This window comes from Heptranchias perlo, chromosome 20 (genome assembly GCF_035084215.1).
Source record: "Heptranchias perlo isolate sHepPer1 chromosome 20, sHepPer1.hap1, whole genome shotgun sequence".
Classification (NCBI taxonomy): domain Eukaryota; kingdom Metazoa; phylum Chordata; class Chondrichthyes; order Hexanchiformes; family Hexanchidae; genus Heptranchias; species Heptranchias perlo.
In genome coordinates this window covers 8,116,310-8,134,050 of record NC_090344.1, presented here as the reverse complement: position 1 = coordinate 8,134,050, position 17,741 = coordinate 8,116,310, and the positions used below count along the sequence as shown (strand labels likewise).

The 17,741-nt window shown below is 44.8% G+C and overlaps 3 non-coding genes across 3 annotated transcripts; all 3 read right to left on the bottom strand.

Moving 5' to 3' along the window:
• Window positions 1–6,158: 6,158 nt before the first annotated feature.
• Window positions 6,159–6,230, bottom strand: trnac-gca (transfer RNA cysteine (anticodon GCA)). Its single transcript has one exon. It is a non-coding gene; the product is annotated as a tRNA-Cys (tRNA).
• Window positions 6,231–8,505: 2,275 nt separating this feature from the next.
• trnac-gca (transfer RNA cysteine (anticodon GCA)) lies at window positions 8,506–8,577 on the bottom strand. The gene has a single exon. It is a non-coding gene; the product is annotated as a tRNA-Cys (tRNA).
• A 4,518-nt stretch (window positions 8,578–13,095) lies between these two features.
• On the bottom strand, window positions 13,096–13,167 carry trnac-gca (transfer RNA cysteine (anticodon GCA)). The gene has a single exon. It is a non-coding gene; the product is annotated as a tRNA-Cys (tRNA).
• Window positions 13,168–17,741: the final 4,574 nt, after the last annotated feature.

Sequence of the window (17,741 nt, the reverse complement as noted above, 5' to 3'; positions counted from 1 at the left end):
GAGAGCGAGACCAGAGCGGGGATATAAACAGCGCGGAGAGAGCGAGACCAGAGCGGGGATATAAACAGCGCGGAGAGAGCGAGACCAGAGCGGGGATATAAACAGCGCGGAGAGAGTGAGACCAGAGCGGGGATATAAACAGTGCGGAGAGAGGGAGACCAGAGCGGGGATATAAACAGTGCGGAGAGAGGGAGACCAGAGCGGGGATATTAACAGTGCGGAGAGAGCGAGACCAGAGCGGGGATATAAACAGTGCGGAGAGAGTGAGACCAGAGCGGGGAAATAAACAGCGCGGAGAGAGTGAGACCAGAGCGGCGATATAAACAGTGCGGAGAGAGCGAGACCAGAGCGGAGATATAAACAGCGCGGAGAGAGTGAGACCAGAGCGGGGATATAAACAGCGCGGAGAGAGTGAGACCAGAGCGGGGATATAAACAGTGCGGAGAGAGCGAGACCAGAGCGGGGATATAAACAGCGCGGAGAGAGTGAGACCAGAGCGGGGATATAAACAGCGCGGAGAGAGTGAGACCGGAGCTTACTCTGAGAGCGAGACTCTGAGATCAGCGGCAGTTCGGGGTGACGTCACCAGTCAGAAAGTGACGCGGCACAGGGGAGGCAGCTGATTGGTGAGTAGGTTCAGGTGAGTATTTCTACCATTTTACTGTAAGTAAAGTAATAAGAAAGGGAAGATCTGCAGGTTTTATAGCAGATAGTGTTTTTTTTTAGTGAACCTAGGTCCCTAGTATAGTTAACATTTTCTAATTTCAACGTAATTTAAAAGGGGTAACTCAGCTAAGGCAAGTCATGGCAGCAGACCTCGCACCCGTGATATGCCCCTCCTGCAAGATGTGGGAAGTCATGGACACGACCAGTGTCCCTGCCGACCATGTGTGCGGGAAGTGTGTCCACCTGCAGCTACTGACCGATCGTATCTCGGAGCTGGAGCTGCGGGTGGACTCACTGTGGAGCATCCGCGATGCAGAGAAACTCGTGGATAGCACGTTTAGCGAGTTGGTCACACCGCAGGTAAAGGGTATACAGGCAGGAAGTGAATGGGTGACCACCAGGAAGAGTAAGAGATGCAGGCAGGTAGTGCAGGGGTCCCCTGTGGCCATCCCCCTCTCAAACAGATATGCCACTTTGGATGCTGTTGGGGGGGATGACTTATCAGGGGAAGGCAGCAGCAGCCAACTTCCTGGCACCACGGGTAGCTCTGCTGCACAGGCTGGGAGGAAAAAGAGTGGCAGAGCTATAGTGATAGGGGACTCAATTGTAAGGGGAATAGACAGGCGTTTCTGCGGCCGCAACCGAGACTCCAGGATGGTGTGTTGCCTCCCTGGTGCAAGGATCAAGGATGTCTCGGAGCGGCTACAGAACATTTTGGAGGGGGAGGGCGAACAGCCAGCTGTCGTGGTGCACATAGGCACCAACGATATAGGTAAAAAAGGGGATGAGGTCCTAAAAGCAGAATATAGGGAGTTAGGAGGTAAATTAAAAAATAGGACCTCAAAGGTAGTAATCTCAGGATTGCTGCCAGTGCCACGTGCTAGTCAGAGTAGAAATAGGAGGATATTTCAAATGAATACGTGGCTAGAGGAATGGTGCAAGGGGGAGGGATTCAAATTCCTGAGACACTGGAAACGGTTCTGGGGGAGGTGGGACCAGTACAAACCGGATGGTCTGCACCTGGGCAGGGCCGGGACCGCTGTCCTAGGAGGAGTGTTTGCTAGTGCTGTTGGGGAGGGTTTAAACTAAAGTGGCAGGGGGTTGGGAACCTGAGCAGGGAGAGAGAGGAAAGCGTAACAGGAAGGGACAGAAGGTATGGAGTAATAGGTAAAGTGTTAAAAAAGGAAAAAGCAGGAACTAAGCGTCACAAAACAGATTTGAAAGTTCTTTATCTGAATGCACGTAGCATTCGTAACAAAATGGACGAGTTAACGGCACAAATAACTACGTATGGGTATGATCTTGTGGCCATTACAGAAACATGGCTGCAGGGTGACAACGACTGGGAATTAAATATGCCAGGGTATTTAACAATCAGGAAGGACAGGCAGGAAGGAAGGGGAGGTGGGGTGGCTGTGTTAATAAAGGAAGGAATCACTGTAATACAGAGAAATGATATTGGGACAAAGCATCAAGATAATGAAACATTTTGGGTGGAGATAAGGAATAATAAGGGAAAAAAAACATTAGTGGGCTTAGTATATAGGCCTCCTAATAGTTGCAACTCTGCTGGAAGAAGTATTAATCAGGAAATAGTCGGGGCATGTAATAAGGGAACAGCCATAATTATGGGGGATTTTAATTATCATATTAACTGGACAAATCAAATTGGACAGAGCAGCCTTGAGGACGAGTTCATTGAGTGCATCAGGGATGGATTTCGTGAGCAGTATGTAACTGATCCTACAAGGGGGCAGGCAACCTTGGACCTGGTCCTGTGTAATGAGTCAGGATTAATTAATAATGTCCTAGTTAAGGATCCCCTTGGAACGAGCGACCACAACATGGTTGAATTCCATATCCAATTAGAGGGTGAGAAGGTTGATTCTCAAACAAGCGTACTGAGCTTGAATAAAGGAGACTATGATGGTATGAGAGCGGAATTGATTAAAGTGGACTGGGAAAATAGATTAAAGGGTAAGACGGTACATGAGCAGTGGTGTTCATTTAGGGAGTTATTTTACAACTTTCAAAATAAATATATTCCACTGAGGAAAAAAGGGTGTAAAAGAAATGACAGCCATCCGTGGCAAAGTAAAGAAATCTAGGATAGTATCCGACTTAAAACAAGGACATATAAGGTAGCCAAACTTAGTGGGAGGATAGAAGATTGGGAATTCTTCAAAAGACAGCAAAAAGTAACTAAAGGATTGATTAAGAAAGGGAAGTTAGATTATGAAAAGAAATTAGCAAAAAATATAAGAACAGATAGCAAGAGTTTCTATAGTTATATAAAAAGAAAAAGGGTGGCTAAGGCAAACATAGGTCCCTTAGAGGATGAGACCGGGAAATTAATGGTGGGAAACATGGAGATGGCAAAAATGCTGAACAAATATTTTGTTTCAGTCTTTACAGTAGAGGACACCAAGAATATCCCAACACTGGACAAACAGGGGACTCTCGGGGGGGAGGAGCTAAATACGATTAAAATCACTCAGGAGATGGTACTCAGTAAAATAATGGGACTCAAGGCGGATAAATCCCCTGGACCTGATGGCTTCCATCCTCGGGTCTTGAGGGAAGTGGCAGTAGGGATTGTGGATGCTTTGGTGATAGTTTTCCAAAATTCCCTGGACTCAGGAGAGGTCCCGGCAGATTGGAAAACTGCTAATGTAACACCGTTATTTAAAAAGGGTAGTAGGCAGATGGCTGGAAATTATAGGCCAGTTAGCTTAACATCTGTGGTGGGTAAAATTTTGGAGTCTATTATTAAGGAGACAGTAACGGAACATTTAGATAAGCATAATTTAATAGGACAAAGTCAGCATGGCTTTATGAAGGGGAAGTCATGTCTGACAAATTTGCTTGAGTTCTTCGAGGATATAACGTATAGGGTGGATAAAGGGGAACCAGTGGACATAGTGTATTTGGACTTCCAGAAGGCATTCGACAAGGTGCCACATAAAAGATTATTACTTAAGATAAGAAATCAGTGGATTGGGGGTAATATTCTGGCATGGGTGGAGGATTGGTTATCGAACAGGAAGCAGAGAGTTGGGATAAATGGTTCATTTTCGGACTGGCAACCAGTAACCAGTGGTGTTCCACAGGGGTCGGTGCTGGGTCCCCAACTCTTTACAATCTATATTAACGATTTGGAAGAGGGGACCGAGTGCAACATATCAAAATTTGCAGATGATACAAAGATGGGAGGGAAAGTAGAGAGTGAGGAGGACATATAAAACCTGCAAGGGGATATAGACAGGCTGGGTGAGTGGGCGGAGATTTGGCAGATGCAATATAATATTGGAAAATGTGAGGTTATGCACTTTGGCAGGAAAAATCAGAGAGCAAGTTATTTTCTTAATGGTGAGAGACTGGAAAGTACTGCAGTACAAAGGGATCTGGGGGTCCTAGTGCAAGAAAATCAAAAAGTTGTTATGCAGGTGCAGCAGGTGATCAAGAAAGCCAACGGAATGTTGGCTTTTATTGCTCGGGGGATAGAATATAAAAACAGGGAGGTATTGCTGCAGTTATATAAGGTATTGGTGAGACCGCACCTGGAATACTGCATACAGTTTTGGTCTCCATACTTTAGAAAAGACGTACTTGCTCTCGAGGCAGTACAAAGAAGGTTCACTCGGTTAATCCCGGGGATGAGGGGGCGGACATATGAGGAGAGGTTGAGTAGATTGGGACTCTACTCATTGGAGTTCAGAAGAATGAGAGGCGATCTTATTGAAACATATAAGATTGTGAAGGGTCTTGATCGGGTGGATGCAGTAAGGATGTTCCCAAAGATGGGTGAAACTAGAACTAGGGGGCATAATCTTAGAATAAGGGGCTGCTCTTTCAAAACTGAGATGAGGAGAAACTTCTTCACTCAGAGGGTGGTGGGTCTGTGGAATTTGCTGCCCCAGGAAGCTGTGGAAGCTACATCATTAGATAAATTTAAAACAGAAATAGACAGTTTCCTAGAAGTAAAGGGAATTAGGGGTTATGGGGAGCGGGCAGGAAATTGGACATGAAGCTGAGTTCGGATCGGTCAATGCCCTGTGGGTGGCGGAGAGGGCCCAGGGGCTGTGTGGCCGGGTCCTGCTCCGACTTCTTGTGTTCTTTAGATTTGTGGTTGGGATCAGATCAGCCATGATCTTATTGAATGGCGGAGCAGGCTCGAGGGGCCGATTGGCCTACTCCTGCTCCAATTTCTTATGTTCTTATGTTCTTATGTACCTCAAACCCTCCAACGTAAAGATTGAGAGAGACATCAGTAAGACAAAGACCAAATTAATAGATTGGAAACAAACTATTTTTGAGGGGATGAGATTGGAACCTGGGAAGGTGAACTTGGAAAAAATATTGACAAAGATATAGAACAGGTTTTGGGAAATATTTGAAACGGTGATCAATAGAGTTCAAGAGAAATACAATCCTCTAAGAAAAAAACAACAAATAGTCAATAATGAAACATTGTGGATGAATAAAGAGATAAGGGTAAAATTGAAATTGAACAAATGCATATTCTAACGAAATGGACAATAAATGAAATGATGATAAAGGGGAAAATGAAGACGTTAGGAAGGATGCCAACAAGCAATCAGGAAAGAAGAAAGGAAATACAAAATTAAATTATCAAGAAATAGTCAATTATTGCACTGAAATGTCAATAACATCAGGATAGGGATAGGGCCAACAAGGGATGCACAAGATATACTCAGAGGTAATAACAGTGAAATGGCTGGAATATTGAATAGTTACTTTGTCTCAATATTTATCAGGTAGACGATACATGCTTAACATAACTTCTCCGCTTTTCAATTCTATCCCCCTGGAAATGAACCCCAGTGCTTGGCTTGTTTTTTGTTATGTCGTCACTACTTTTAGTGATTTGTGTACCTGTAGTCCGAGATCCTTGGTTAAACCACACTTGGCGCACTGTGAACACTTCTGGTCTCCCTAATATCAAAAGGATATCGAGGAATTGGCGAAGGTGAAAATAATGATGATGCCAGAACTGAAAGATAATACCTGTCAGGATAGATTTAACAGGCTGATGGCTGACATGATGGAGGTCTTTGGATAATGAAAGGGTTTGATTGGGTCGACGTAGAGAAAATGATTCCACTCGTAGGGGACTCTCAAACTATCGGTTATCAATGTAAGATAGTCACCGATAAATCCAATGGAGAATTCATGGGAAACTTCTTTACCAAAGAGTTGCAAGAATGTGGAATTCGCTACCTTAAGGAGTAGTTGAGGCAAATAACATCGATACATGAAATGGCAAACTAGATAAACACACGGGGGCGAAAGGAATGGAAGAGTGTGCGGATGGGGGCAAATGAAGTAGGGAGGGAGGTGTCTTGTGTGAAGCATAAAGGCTGGCACAGACCCGTTGGGTCAAAAGGCCTGGATCTGTGCGGCAAACTCAATGCAAACAACGACAGATTACTGATTTTCTGAGTCCCCAAAAGAAACACTTAGAATGTGCAAGGGGGCGCCTGGATTCGAACCAGAGACCTCTTGATCTGCAGTCAAATGCTCTACCACTGAGCTACACCCCCACATCTGTTGACCATTCTTGCACGCACAATGTAATGGAGCTCAGTTGCTGGCAGTCACCAATGTTGATATTACCAACATGAAAAGAAGCTTCATCAGTTATTCTGGGAGACAAATAAATACAGCAATCAGAAATGAATCATGAACGGAATGAGTCACACTATTGTGTACAGATGCGATGCACAACCCGACATGGAAAGCCTTGTCACTAAACTTCAGTGAGCACATCCTTACCACAGAACACGGAACTGGAAGCACCAGACAAACGACACCTGAATTTCAACCAGATGTTTCTCCAGCAGCTGTCAAGTGCTCTCTAACTGTGCTCTGCCCCAATTCTGTAGATCGTTACAGTCAACACAAGAAACAACAGGTTCAATGTGCAGTTTCACAAGATCATGCTCTCAGTGCCATATATGTAAGTTTACAGAATATGGAATCAATGTAATAAATAAACATCCAGCAAGCATTTGGCAAGAGCGGACAGGAGGAGATAGTGTGTGAAGTGACTTTAATATTTGTTAAGTCAATAGATTCATTTACAGGTTACGGAACTGAAGTGGGACTTAACGAAAGGGAAAGTGTGTAAATTGCATCCTGGCCATGAAATAAGAAGCTGTGAGTGTCGAAATTGTGACGTCGCCAGGAAATCAAATTGGAAAATGCTGAAAGCCTCTGTTTGACCCGCGGATGCTCGCAAAGAGAGTGCTGGCAATAGGCTTGTGGCCGTCTTTCTCAATTATTATTTTAAACCTTATCACTAGTGCCTCGATTTTCGCCTACACTTACTTCTCCGATCTCCTCCGTTTCATTCCCCATTACTAGATCCAGCAGTGATTCCTCTGTTGTCTGCCTATCTCTCATTTGTAATTTTATCGCTCCTGCCTGCTCTCCCTGCCTCCCTCTCGCTCTCACTCATTCAGTCACTCGCACACTCACGAACACGCTAATTCACTCACTCTATCCATCCCTTATTCCCTCCTTCCCTCACTCCCTCCCTCACTCACACATCACTCCCTACCTCAATCCCTCCACCGTAAAGATTGAGGGAGACATCAGTAAGACAAAGACCAAATTAATAGATTGGAAACAAACTATTTTTGAGGTGGTGAGATTGGAACCTGGGAAGGTGAACTTGGAAAAAATCTTGACAAAGATATAGAACAGGTTTTGGGAAATATTTGAAACGGTGATCAATAGAGTTCAAGAGAAATACATTCCTCTAAAAAAAACAACAAATAGTCAATAATGAAACATTGTGGATGAATAAAAAGATAAGGGTAAAATTGAAATTGAACAAATGCATATTCTGACTACATGGACAATAAAGGAAAGGATGATAAAGGGGAAAATGAAGACGTTAGGAAGGATGTCAACAAGCAATCAGGAAAGCAGAAAGGAAATACAAAATTAAATTATCAAGAAATAGTCAATTATTGCACTGAAATGTCAATAACATCAGGATAGGGATCGGGCCAACAAGGGATACACCAGATATACTCAGAGGTAATAACAGTGAAATGGCTGGAATATTGAATAGTTACTTTGTCTCAGTATTTATCAGGAGAATATACATGCTCAACATAACTTCTCCGCTTTTCAATTCAATCCCCCTGGAAATGAACCCCAGTGCTTGGCTTGTTTTTTTCTTTGTCGTCACTTCTTTTAGTGATTTGTGTGCTTGCAGTCCGAGATCCTTGGTTAAACCACACTTGGAGCACTCTGAACACTTCTGGTCTCCCTAATATCAAAAGGATATCGAGGAATTGGCGAAGGTGAAAATAATGATGATGCCAGAACTGAAAGATAATACCTGTCAGGATAGATTTAACAGGCTGATGGCTGACATGATGGAGGTCTTTGGATAATGAAAGGGTTTGATTGGGTCGACGTAGAGAAAATGTTTCCACTCGTAGGGGACTCTAAAACTATCGGTTATCAATATAAGATAGTCACTGATAAATCCAATAGAGAATTCATGGGAAACTTCTTTACCAAAGAGTTGCAAGAATGTGGAATTCGCTACCGTCAGGAGTCGTTGAGGCAAATAACATCGATACATGAAATGGCAAACTAGATAAACACACGGGGGCGAAAGGAATGGAAGAGTGTGCGGATGGGGGCAAATGAAGTAGGGAGGGAGGTGTCTTGTGTGAAGCACAAAGGCTGGCACAGACCCGTTGGGTCAAAAGGCCTGGATCTGTGCGGCAAACTCAATGCAAACAACGACAGATTACTGATTTTCTGAGTCCCCAAAAGAAACACTTAGAATGTGCAAGGGGGCGCCTGGATTCGAACCAGAGACCTCTTGATCTGCAGTCAAATGCTCTACCACTGAGCTACACCCCCACATCTGTTGACCATTCTTGCACGCACAATGTAATGGAGCTCAGTTGATGGCAGTCACCAATGTTGATATTACCAACATGAAAAGAAGCTTCATCAGTTATTCTGGGAGACAAATGAATACAGCAATCAGAAATGAATCATGAACGGAGTGAGTCACACTATTGTGTACAGATGCGATGCACAACCCGACATGGAAAGCCTTGTCACTAAACTTCAGTGAGCACATCCTTACCACAGATCGCGGAACTGGAAGCACCAGACAAACGACACCTGAATTTCAACCAGATGTTTCTCCAGCAGCTGTCAAGTGCTCTCGAACTGTGCTCTGCCCCAATTCTGTCGATCGTTACAGTCAACACAAGAAACAACAGGTTCAATGTGCAGTTTCACAAGATCATGCTCTCAGTGCCATATATGTAAGTGTACATAATATCGAATCAATGTAATAAATAAACATCCAGCAGGCATTTAGCAAAAGCGGACAGGAGGTGATCGTGTGTGAAGAGACTGTAATATTTGTTAAGTCAATAGATTCATTTACAGGTTACGGAACAGAAGTGGGACTTAACGAAAGGGAATGTGTGTAAATTGCATCCTGGACATGAAATAAGAAGCTGTGAGTGTCGAAAGTGTGTCGTCGCCAGGAAATAAAAGTGGAAAATGCTGAAAGCCTCTATTTGACCCTCGGATGCTCGCAGAGTGCTGGCAATAGGCGTGTGGCCGTCTTTCTCAATTATTATTTTAAACCTTATCACTGGTGCCTCGATATTCGCCTGCACTTACTTCTCCTATCTCCTCCGTTTCATTTCACATTACTAGATCCAGCAGTGATTCCACTCTTGTCTGCCTGTCTCTCTTTTGTAATTTGATCAATCCTGCCTGCTCTCCCTGCCTCCCTCTCGCTCTCACTCATTCAGTCACTCGCACACTCACGGACACACTAATTCACTCACTCTATCCATCCCTCATTCCCTCCCTCACTCACACATCACTCCCGACCTCAATCCCTCCACCGTAAAGATTGAGAGAGACATCAGTGAGACAAAGAACAAATTAATAGATTGGAATCAAACTATTTTTGAGGGGATGAGATTGGAACCTGGGAAGGTGAACTTGGAAAAAATCTTGACAAAGATATAGAACAGGTTTTGGGAAATATTTGAAACGGTGATTAATAGAGTTCAAGAGAAATACATTCCTCTAAAAAAAAAACAAATCGTCAATAATGAAACATTGTGGATGAATAAAGAGGCAAATAACATCGATACATGAAATGGCAAACTAGATAAACACACGGGGCGAAAGGAATGGAAGAGTGTGCGGATGGGGGCAAATGAAGTAGGGAGGGATGTGTCTTGTGTGAAGCATAAAGGCTGGCACAGACCCGTTGGGTCAAAAGGCCTGGATCTGTGCGGCAAACTCAATATCAACAACGACAGCGACAGATTACTGATTTTCTGAGTCCCCAAAAGAAGCACTTCGAATGTGCAAGGGGCGCCTGGATTCGAACCAGAGACCTCTTGATCTGCAGTCAACAGCTCTATCACTGAGATACACCCCCACATCTGTTCAATATTCTTGCACGCACAATGTAATGGAGCTCAGTAGCTGGCAGTCACCAATGTTGATATTACCAACATGAAAAGAAGCTTCATCATTTATTCTGGGAGACAAATAATTACGGCAATCAGAAATGTTTCATGAATGGAGTGAGTCACATTGTTGTGTGCAGATGCGATGCACAACCCAACTTGGAACGCCTTGTCTCTCGGCTTCAGTGAATACATCCTCACCACAGAACGCGGAACTCGAAGCACCAGACAAACAACATCAGAATTTCAAGCAGAGGTCTTCAGCTGCTTTAAGTCCTCTGTCACTGTGCTCTGCCCCCAGCTCTTTAGATACTTGCAGTCAACAAATGCAGTGCCAGATTCAATGCGTGGTTTTCCAAGATCATGCTATCAGTGTCATATATGTAAGTGTACAGAATATAATAAAGATGCATCCATCAGGCATTAGGCAAGTGTGGCAGGAGGAGCTAGTGTGTGAAGCAACTGTAACCTATTAGTTAGGAGGCAATGCTGGACCTGGTTCTCGGGATTGAGATAGTTAATGTGGAGCAAGTGTCCTTGGGGGAGCATTTCGGGAACAGCGAACAGAGTATCATAAGGATTGGAATAACAATGGAAAAGGAGAAGGATTAATCGAGAGTAAAAATACTTAATTGGAAGAGGGTCAATTACAGAGGGTTGAGAATTGATCCGGCCCTGGTAAAATGGAATCAAAACTGCAATCGAGCAATGGGCGGCTTTTGAAGAGGAGATTGTTCGGGTGCAGTCTGTGTACATTCCCACAAGAGGAAAGGGTAGGGCAACTAAAGCCAGAGCTCTCTGGATGACGAAGGAGATAGAGAATAAAATGAAGCAGAGGAAGTGGCCGTATGGCACATGTCAGGTTGATAATAAAAGTCAGAACCAGGCTGAGAATGGAAAGTTCAGAGGTGAAGTGAAAAAGGAAACCACACTTGGAGTAACGTGAACAATTCTGGTCTCCAGATTATAAGAAGAATAAAGAGGAATTGGCAAAGCTGAAAAAAAGATTCACAAGGATGATAATAGAACTCGGAGCATATACTTCTCAGGAGGACTAAACAGGTTGAAGCTCTTTTCTCTAGAAAAGGGAAGACTGAGGGGTGACCTGATAGAGGTCTTTAAGATTTTGAAAGGGTTCGATAGGGTTGACGTAGAAAAAACTTTTCCATTTGTGAGGGAATTCAGGAGAATCTTCTTTACCCAAAGGGCGGTAAGAATGTGGAACTCGCCACCAAAAGGAATAATTGAGGCAAATGGCATAGATGCTTTAAAGGGGAAGCTCGATGAAGAGATGAAAGAGAAAGGAATGTGTGGCTGATAGAACGAGATGGAATCGGGCAGGAGGAGACTCATGTGGTGCATAAATACGGGAAGTGACCAATCGAGATAGCTAACCTGTTCTCTGCTGAAGCTTCAATGTAAACAACAATCCTGCTGCTACAGGGAATTCAGACTTACTGTATGAATCACAAAATCATTTAGAAAGAAGAGGGAGTATCGGGATTTAAACCAGCGATCGCTTGATTTACAATGAAACACTGCAATTAAGCAATGCACCCACTGATATCGTCCACGGATGAAGTAATGCAACGGAGTTCAGTACCTGGCAGTCATCACTGAAGTGAGAACCAATCTGAAAAGAAGCTTCATCAGTTATTCTGGGACACAAATAATTACAGCAATCAGAAATGATTCATGATCGGAGTGAGTCACACTATTGTGTACAGATGCGATGCACAACCCAACATGGAAAGCCTTGTCACTAAACTTCAGTGAACACATCCTTACCACAGAACGCGGAACTGGAAGCACCAGACAAACGACACCTGAATTTCAACCAGATTTTTCTCCAGCAGCTGTCAAGTGCTCTCTCACTCTGCTCTGCCCCTAGCTCTGTAGATCGTTGCAGTCAACACAAGAAACAACAGGTTCAATGTGCAGTTTCACAAGATCATGCTCTCAGTGCCATATATGTAAGTGTACAGAATATCGCATCAGTTTAATAAATAAGCTTCCAGCAGGTATTAGGCAAGTGTGGACAGGAGGAGATAGTGTGTGAAGCGACTGTAACATGTGTTAAGTCAAAATATTCAGTTACAGGTTACGGAAGAGAAGTTGGTTTATCAAATGGAAAAGTGTCTAAATTGCAGAATTCACATCCTAACCATGAAATAAGAGACCGTGAATGTCCAAAGTGGACAATGCTCAAAAGCCTCTGTTTGACCCTCCGGATTCGAATAGAAATTGCTGGCCACAGGCTTGTGGCTGTGTTTCTCAATCATTATTTTAAATCTTGCCGCTAGTGCCTGGCTATTCTCCTACACTTACTTCTCTTACCTGCACCGTTTCATTTTACATTATTGGATCAAGCAGTGATTCATCTCTTGCCCACCTGTCTCCCTTTTATCATTACATCGTTCCTGCCTGCTCTATCCGTCACCCTCTCGCTTTCACTCATTCATTCACTCAAACGCTCACGAACTCACTCACTCCCTCCCTCCCTCGCTCACTTCCTCCCTCCCTCACTCACTCACACACTCACTCCCTCCCTCAATCCCTCCTCAGTAAAATATTTAGAAATACTTAAGTAAGACAAATAACAAAGTAATTGATTTGAAACAAACTAATTTTGAACGGATTAGAATAGAACTGGGGAAGTTGAAAAAAATTGACAACGAGATAGAACAGGAGTGGGAAATATTTAAGAAGGTGATTAATCTCTCTCTGGCACTCCCTCAAAGTGGAGAGGGGACGGGAATGGAAGGGTTCGATGAACGAGGGAGGAAGAGGGCCTGTGTGGAGAATGGACGCTGGCATCGAACAAGTGGGCAAAATGGCCGACTGTGGACTCAATGTCAATCACAATCCTGCAGCTGCAGGAACAGACTGACTGCATGACTTCCGACAGGGAACAATTAAAAGATAGAGGGGGCGCTTGGATTTGAACCAAAGACCTCTTGATCTGCAGTCAAATGCTCTACCGCTGAGCTACACCCCCACATCTGCATGAAGCGTTAGCACACACAAGTCAATGGAGTCTAGCACCTGGCCATCATCAACATTGATCGCACCATTCTGAAAAGAACCTTCATGAGTTATTCTGATAGGCAAGAATCTGACTCCACCTCCAGAGCCTGACCCGTCCCTCAGAATTTAACTCTTCCCTTCGAGTCTGCATCCGCCCTCAGAATCTGACACGGCACTCAGTGTCGGATCCCCTCCCCCAGCCTTTGACCTCTGCCCCAGACTCTGACCCTTCCCCCAGAGTCTGACCCTACCTCCAGAGTCGGACTCCTCCCCCAGAGTCTGAACCTTGCCCCAGAATCTGTCACCTCCCCCAGAGTCTGACCCGACACCGAGTCTGACGCCTGTCCCAGAGCCTGACTCCTCCCCCAATGACTGACTCCTCCCCCAATGACTGACTCCTACGTCAATGACTGACTCCGCCCGAAGAGCCGGACACCTCCACAGCGTCTGAGTCCTCCCTCAGAGCCTTACTCCTCCCTCAGAGTCTAACTCCTCCCCAGAGCCTTACTCCTCCCTCAGAGTCGGTCCCCTCCCCCGAGTCTGACTGTTCCCCCAGAGCCTGATTCCGCCTACAGAGACTGACTCCTCCCCCAGAGCCTGACTCTTCCCCAGAGCTTTAATCCTGCCTCAGAGCCAGACACCCACCCCGACCCGATAATCTGACTCTTCCCCCAGAAAGTGAACCCGCCCCTGTATCTGACTCCGCCCTCAGGGCCTGACCCTGAAGAGGAGAGATTGGGTTGACTCGGCCTGTATTCACTCGAATTTAGAAGAATGAGAGCTGATCTCATTGAAACAAAAAAATTCTGACAGGACTGGACAGATTGGATACTGGGAGGATGTTTCCGCTGGCCGAGGGGTCCAGAACAAGGGGTCACAGGTACGGGGTAGGACATTTAGGACTGAGATGAGGAGATATTTCTTCACTCAGACGGTGGTGAACCTGTGGAATTCTCTACCACAGAAGGCTGTGGAGGCCAAATCACTGAATATATTGAAGAATGAGAGAGATCGATTTCAAGACGCTGAAGGCATCAAGGGGTATGTGGAGAGAGCGGGAATATGGTATTGAGATAGAGGATCAGCCATGGTCATATTGAATGGCAGAGCAGGCTCGAAGGGCCGAATATGCTCCTATTTTCTATGTTTCTTCGCTGGAGCAGCAGACGAGGGAGAAAAGAACGGAAGGGGAGGGAGATCACGTGAGAGGAAGTCGGGTGGGAGGATGCTTGTGTGGAGCATCAACGATGGCAGAAACCAAACGAGTCGGCCTGTTTCCCTGCTGTCGACTCGATATAAACAACAATTTTACTACTGCAGTGAAGGCAGACTGAGTGCACGATTCCCAAGGTAAGAAGTTAAACGTGCAAGGAGGCGTTTGGATTTGAAACAAAAATCTGCAGTTATATGCTCTAACACTGAGCCACACCTTGACATCTGTGACGATTTCATGCAAATACAACCTGATGAAGCTTCTTTTCAGGTTGGTTATATTAACATTGCTGACTGCCAGGTACTGAGCTCCGTTACGTTTTGTGTGCAAGAAATCATCACAGATGTGGGGGTGTACCTCAGTGGTAGAGCATTTAACTACAAATCATGATGTCGTTGGTGCAAATCCAGATATCCGCTCTCCCTTTTTTAACTGCATCCTGTTGGCAGTCATTCCGTCGGTCTATCTTCCCTGCAGCTGCAGGATTGTTGTATTTGTTGAATAAAATTGAGTCGACAGCAGAGAAACAGGCCACTCGGCCTAACTGGTCTATGCTGGCATTGATGCTCCACAAGAGCCTCCTCACTCCCTACTTCATCTGACCCTATCATCCTATCCTTCTATTCCTTTCTCCCCCATATGTTAATCCAGCTTCCACTAAAATGCATCTACACTATTCCCCTCAACTATTCCTTGTCGTAGCGAGTTCCACATTCTCACCGCTCGCTGGGAAAAGAAGTTTCTCCTGAATTCCCTATTGGATTTATCAGTGACGATCTTATATTGATGACCTATGGTTTTGGACTCCCAACAAGTGGAACCATTTTCTCTGTGACCAAAATGTTCAAAATCTTAAAGACCTCTATCAGGTCACCCCTAAGCCTTCTCTTTTCTAGAGAAAGGAGCCGCAGCCTGTTCAATCTTTCCTGATAGATGTCTCATCTCAGCTCTGGTATCATCCTAGTAAATCTTTTATGCACCTTCTCCAATGCCTCGATATCCTTTTAATAATATTGTGTGATTTTATTATTTTATGTATTGTCTACAGATGGGGATGGGCAACCCAATGGTGTTTCAATATTGACTAGTTTTTTTCTTGAGGAATATATTTCTCCGAAACTCTATTGATCTCCGTTTTGAATATTTGCCTCTGCTGTTCTATCTCTTTGTCTGTCAAAATGTTTTACAGTTTATTTAACGTAGTTCCAATCTCATCCTCTGAAAATTAGCTTTGTTCCAATTTATTATTTTGTCTTACTAATAACTTTCTCAATCTCTTCGGGTAGAGGGATTGTGGCAGTGAGTGAGTGAATGAGTTAGTGTGTGAATGAGTGAGTGTTTGCGTGATTGACTGCGAGAGGGAGGCAGGGAGAGCAGGCTGAAGCGATGAAATGATAAAACAGAGACAGGCAGACAAGAGAGGAATCACTGCTGCATCTAGTAATGGGAAGTGAAACGGAGGAGCTAAGACATGTCAATTTCGGGGAACATCGAGGCAATAGCGATCATAACATAACAAAGTTTAGAATAATGATTGAGAATGACGGCCACAAGCCTGTCGCCACCAATTTTTGCCTCCATCTGACGGACAAAATGAGACCTTTCAGCATTTTCCACTTTCTTTTCCTGGAGGATTCACATGTTGGACACTCACAGCCTCTCATTTCGTGGCCAGGTTGTGAATTCTGCATGTTACACACTTTTCCATTCATTAAGGCCCACTTCTGTTCCGCAACCTGCAAACGAATGTATTGACTTAAAACAACTTACAGTCACTTCACACACTGTCTCCTCCTGTCCACACTTGCCTAATGCCTGCTAGACGATTATTTATTACATTGATGCGATATTCAGTACACTTCCATATATGGCAGACAGAACATGATGATGTGAAACTGCACATTGAACCTGGTGTATTTTGCGTTGACTGCAACGATCTTAAGTGTTGGGGCAGAGCACAGTGAGAGAGCATTTGACTGCAGCTGGAGAAACATCTGGCTGAAATTCAGGTTTAGTTTGGCTGATGCTTCTAGTTCCGCATTCTGTGGTAAGGATGTGTTCACTGAAGCTTAGTCACAAGGCTTTCCATGTTGGGTTGTGCATCGCACCTGTACACATTAGTGTGACTCACTGCATTCAGGAAACATTTCTGATTGTCATAGTTATTTGTCTCCCAGAATAACTTATGAAGCTTCTGTTCAGGTTGGTTATATCAACATTGGTGACTGCCAGATACTGAGCTCCGTTACCTTGTGTGTGCACGAAATCATCACCGAGCATTCAACTGCAGATAAAGAGGTCTCTGGTTCAAATCCAGTTTCCTCCTTTTAAATTCTTAGCTCGGGAATCAGACACTCAGTCCGTCCTTCCCTGCAACAACAGGATTGATGTTTATCTCGAGTCGACAGCAGGGAAACAGGTCACTCATCTCCTTTGGTCCATACCGCTGTTGATGCTCCACACGAGCATCCTCCCTCCCCACTTCATCTCACCCAATCACACTCCCCTTCCGTCCCTGTCCCCCATCCTGTGCTCATCCATCTTCCCCTTTCACCCATCTGTCTTGTTTGCTCCGACTTCTCCTCCTGGTGGCGACTTCCACATTCTCACCACACTGGTGACCATCCGAGAGCGATGACCTCTCGTTCTGGTCTTCCCCACATGATGGAAACATTTCCTCTCTCCCAGTCCACCTTATTAAAGCCATTATTTATTTTAAGGAAAGTGTTTATGATCTGGAATGCGCTGCCTGATCGGACAGTGGAGGCACATGCAATTGCAGCTTTCAAAAAGGTAATTGGATAAACACTTGAAGGGATTAAAATTGCAGGGCTACGGGGAAAGAGCGGAGGAATGGGACTAACTGGATTGCCCTTACAAAGAGCTGGCACGGGTGCGATGGGCCAAATGGCTTCCTTCTGTGTTGTAACCAATCGATGATTCTACAATTCTACGTCTTCACAGTGACTGATCAAAGTCAAAGAAACTGAGGCATTGGGAGAAGTCAGACTCTGGGGGAGGATTCAGCCTCTGGAGGAGGAGTCAGTGTCTGGAGGAGGAGTCAGGCTCAGGATGAGTTATGAGGCTCTGGTGGCGGATTAAGACTCTGTGGGTGGAATCAGACTCTATGGAGGGGTTAGACTCTGGGGCAGGCGTGAGACGCTAGGAGCGGGGTCCGACTCTGGGGTAGCAGTCCAGTCTCTGGGTTAGGAGTCAGGCGCCGAGAGCGGGGTCAGAATCTGGAGGTTTGGTCAGGCAAAAGGGAATAGGAAGAGGTTTGGAAGGATGTAAAAAACAATTCAGAAAACGATGAGAAACTCGGAAATTAATTC